Source organism: Coenobita brevimanus, chromosome 27 (assembly GCF_032717465.1).
Source record: "Coenobita brevimanus isolate Jiangsu-jjx chromosome 27, ASM3271746v2, whole genome shotgun sequence".
Lineage (NCBI taxonomy): Eukaryota > Metazoa > Arthropoda > Malacostraca > Decapoda > Coenobitidae > Coenobita > Coenobita brevimanus.
Genome location: NC_136980.1, coordinates 12,977,938 through 12,982,902, shown reverse-complemented (window position 1 = coordinate 12,982,902; position 4,965 = coordinate 12,977,938). Strand labels below are relative to the sequence as shown.

At 42.3% G+C, this 4,965-nt stretch overlaps 1 pseudogene; it reads right to left on the bottom strand.

The window, feature by feature from the left end:
• Positions 1-1,372: 1,372 nt before the first annotated feature.
• LOC145394618 (5S ribosomal RNA) lies at positions 1,373-1,492 on the bottom strand (annotated as a pseudogene).
• Positions 1,493-4,965: the final 3,473 nt, after the last annotated feature.

Below are 4,965 nucleotides of genomic sequence, written 5' to 3'. Positions count from 1 at the left end.
ATTAAAATTTCTTCAGCTGATGTATTTTCTGCCATCACAGGCCTCAATACTAACAAGGCATATGGGCCTGATGGAGTCCCTCCTGTTGTCCTCAAGAACTGTGCTTCTGTGCTTACACCTTGGCTAGGTAAACTCTATCACCTTTGTCTTTCAAGTTGTACCTTTCCTTCTTGCTGGAAGTTTGCTCTCATTCAGCCAATCCCAAAGAAGGGTGACCATTCCCAACCCACTAACTATCGTCCATTTGCTTTAACATCGTGTACCACTAAAGTTTTCGAGTCTATTCTTAACAAAAGAATTTTAAAGCATCTTTCCTATCACAACCTTCCTTCTGATCATCAGTATGGGTTCCGTCAGGGACACTCCACTGGTGATCTTCTCACCTACCTTTCAGACTCCTGGTCATCCTCCTTTCAGGACTTTGGTGAAAGCTTTGCCATTGCACTTGACATCTCAAAGGTTTTTGTGCGAGTCTGGCATAATTTTTTAATTTGCAAACTGTCCTCTTACAGCTTCTATCCTGCTATCTGTGCCTTCATCTATAGCTTCCTTTCTGGTCGTTCTATAGCTGCTGTTGTAGACGGCCATCGTTCTTCTCCTAGATCTATCAACAGTGGTGTTCCTCAGGGCTCTGTCTTATCACCAACTCTCTTCCTTTTATTCATCATGGATCTTCTAAGCTGTACATCTAATCCTATCTGCTTGTATGCTGATGATTCCACCCTTCACCTTTCCATTCGGTTCCCGCAACGTCCATCTCAGCAGTTTCCTCAACAAACAAGGGATGAGGCTATGGCACACCTATTGTCTGACTTGGCTCGTATCTCTGATTGTGGGAAAAATAATCTTGTTATTATTGCATCAAAGACAGTTTTTACACCTATCAACCTGTCAAAATTTTCCACAGGAGTACCCACTAATGTTTAATTATATCCAGCTCAATCCTGCATCATCCTTGAACATGCTTGGGGTCTCATTCACTAGGGTGTTATCTTGGAAAGATCATATTGCATCTATTGTAAAATCTGCTTCCAAGAGATTAGGTGTGCTAAGCTGACTCCGTCCCTTCTTTACCCCTGCATAGTTGTTGACTTTGTACACGGGTTTTATTTGCCCCTGTTTAGAGTACAACTCTCATGTGTGGGGATGCTCCCCACATACAGCTCTTCTCAATAGGGTGGAGTCAAAGGCTTTTCATCTCATCAACTTTCCTCCTCTTACTGGGTCTCTTCAACTTCTGTCTCATTTTTTATCATTCATTGCCAGACGCCATGTATCCCAAACGGGGTAGCCAAGGGCTTAGAGTTAATTGTTTTACAGGGAGGGGCACTAATCCTCCACCAACCCCACTTGACACGTAGGGAGAACGTTATGCCAACAGCATCTGGTGTTCCCAGGCGGTCACCCATCCAAGTACTAACCAGACCCAACGTTGCTTAACTTCGCTGATTGGATGGGAAGCGGTGTACTCAACGTGGTATGGTCTCTTTGCCACAATGTTGCCTCTTTATCTCTTTTCTTTCGCTACTTCAATGGCCACTGCTCTTCTGAACTGTCTGATTGCATCCCTCCACCTCTACGACAGGTGCGTAGCACCCGTCTAGCAACAAACTCTCATTCCTTTTCTGTCCAACGCTCTAATGCAAGAGTTAACCGTTACTCCCAGTCCTTCATTAATGCAACAGGTAAACTCTGGAACTGTCTCCCTCTGCCAGTATTTGCAACTTCCTATGATCTCCAGTCTTTCAAACGCAGTGTGTCAAGGCATCTCAAAATGAACGGATCTTGAATTTGGCTCTCTTTTGTATTGTTTTTGTTTTTTCTTGTTTGCCTTTGGTTCCTTCTTCCTTGCATTAAAAAAAGTGACGTATGACTCAAATTTTAGAGCCCTGGCTAGTGATTCTTGCATGCTTCTTGGCTGTGCCTGCTTCACTTGCATTTTCAACTTTGCGCTGTCAAGAGCATTAATGAACTGGTCCCTCAGAAGAATAGCCAACAGGTTAAGTGCAGCTCCAGGGTACACCTTATATGCCATACACTCCAGGTCATGAGCAAGCAGCTGTAGGGATTCTCCTCGAGCCCGTACACAGCTCCGAAATCTTGCTCTGTAAGCCTCAGTCTGGTACGTGGTTCCATATCTGTGCTCCAGCAATTCTATTAGGGACTGATAGCTGTTCCTCTCCATCACTGACATCTGGCCCAGAATTTCCACTGCGGCACCCTTCACCCGTCACGTCCCAACCGATTTACCACCACTGACTCCCCTCACTCCCGACCAATTTCGGATTTTTTTTTTTTTTTTTGCTCAAACCTCCACTTTTGGGGAGAAACATCGAAAATTCATAGAGAAATTGCTCTCCTGAGGTTTAAAATACTCGATACAGCTAGCAGTACTCCTTACCTTACTGGGTTTTCTATCAGGCTGGCTCCAAAGAAAACGAGTTGCATGGGAGGGTAACTATTCCACACCACTCATAAACGGTATTTATTCATTTATTTGGTATGAATTTATATGTAGTACGAGAGTCTATTGGTTTTCACATAGTAATATAGGCAATATGAGCATTGTTTCACTCACTAGCACATCAACATACCTGACCTTTTTTGGCGACATTACCTGATCATAATTTCTGACTGTTTCTTCCTCTAATGTTACATAAACTTTGTCCTCCACATTGTCATCGATTGGGGAATCACTCTGGTCCTGAATGTCTTTATTGGCCAGGTCACTGATAACAGGTGAGTTGCCGAGATGGCGTGCAGGGGGGGGGAGGGTTATGCTGGGTAAGGCATTGTCCCTGCCTGGCATCTTGTAGAGGAAGGTGTCCCGTGTATACGTACCAAAAATCACATGCAAAAATTGAAAATTGTGCACATTATGAACCTTGCAATTGCGCGACATACTCCTACGTCGATTGGACTAGCTGTGACAAAACGTTGCGACGTGCCCATACGTCGATGGGACGCCTCTGGTTAAGGCTAGTAGCAAGCTGCATTGCCCTCTGCCTATCATCCCAACCATTCCGATCCACAAGTAACTCAAACTGTGCACGGTAAGCTTCCCAAGATACTCGACCATCAAATTCTTGAGGTTCCTTTTTAAGTGGACTGCCATTATAACCATGCACTTCAGTGGTTTGGGGCCTAAAAACTGAGGCATCATAATTAGAGCCAGGACTTAAACCTTCTGAATTCTGATTATTCAACCCTGTAATGCTACCTTTAGATACCTGGGATCCGTCAAGATTCACCATACACTGTCCACTCCTGTCATATGTTCCCTGTACACTAACCTGAGGCTCAGTAGTGCAATATTTCTCTACAGCCTCAATTTTCTCACTGATTATCTTCACATAGTCAACTACATGCTTCAACTGGTTATCTACATGCTGTCTGCACTCTGCCACTATTCCCTCACTAATCTTCAGCTGTTTGTCCACATGCTGTCTGCACTTTGTCACCATTCCCTTGCTAATCTTCAGCTTATTGCCTACATGCTTCACCTGGTCGTCTAGATGCTGTCTGAACGCCATCATGTTACTGCTTACCTCACACTTCTGCTGCTGTAGCTCAGTGTATACTTCCTCCATCAACTGCTCCTGATTTTCCTTCATTTCCCCATGAAAGCATCCAGCTGTCCTTGCACCCTCAATTGTAATTACCTCTGTTGCTCCTGAAATGCCTGGTGAAGCTGTTCATATCGTTCTTTCTGTTCTTCATTCTGAGCCTGTAATTGTTCTTTGAGTTCTTTCAGTCCTTTATTTTGTGCCTGCAGTAGTACACTTTGTGCTTGTAACTTGTCTTTAAGTTCTTTCTTTTTTGCCTGTACTTGTCCTTTGAGTTCGTTTCTCAGCTCTTTCTGTTCTTCACTTTGGGCCTGTAATTGTGCTTGGAGTTTTGAAGTTTGTAATAACTTCATAATTGCTGCCAATGATACCTCGTCCTCCTGCCCAGCTCAGGATCTTGTCTGCACGCCTCCTTGCTCCATCTTGAAGATTAGACTCACTGAAGCACTTAATCCGCACTCCTGAAACCAATGTTACAACCCCGTCCCACACTGCCACAGGCTCCAATAGCAGTAGTACAGTACAGGAAGGACGTTGCCCAGTGAGTTGTTCTTCCTATGGTCAGCCTTCCTGCGTACAACACACAAGATCAGCTTAGGCGAAAATAAACACTTGCGTCTTAAAGTTCACTCTATTTTCAAAATAATCCAACTTAATGCTTTCCAACTTCATTTCACTATTCTCACAAGCACTGTATCTATACAGACTTTACTAACAGCTATTACACTTAATGCTTGATAACACTTCACTGTTATTACACATAATGCATGACAACACTTCACTGTTATTACACTTAATGCTTGACAACACTTCACTGTTTTCACAAGTACCAAAATTATAGGCTACAAACTGATACTGCACTACACTCAAACTGAACTGAAAACCGACTGAACTTGTTCTAGTCTTTTATCCATCCTTTTATAATCTTGCATTGTTCGAGAATCATCTACTTCTCCACAGTTCTGGTGTATTCTAGAGAGAGAGCACAGTTACCAACTCAGGGACAACCAAAAAAATGCAAGTTTTCTTACAGTACATAACACTCTAAATCATTTACCCTACAGATTTAAATTACATAATTTAACAAGCAATCACATAAATAAAATATAATAAAGAAAAAGAGCAGAAAAAAATAATGCATAACTTACAAAGTAACTACGCTGACAAACAGCAGGCAAACTGACAACTCTGACTCGTACCTGAGCTAGCTACCGGAAACATCGGGCAACATCGAGAAACATATCGGCTACCTTAACTCTCTCTCTCTCTCTCTTTATATATATATATATATATATATATATATATATATATATATATATATATATATATATATATATATATATATATATATTTGTTTTCGTTTTTGTAGGCTCCAACATGCTTGCATGCGTCGGCCTTG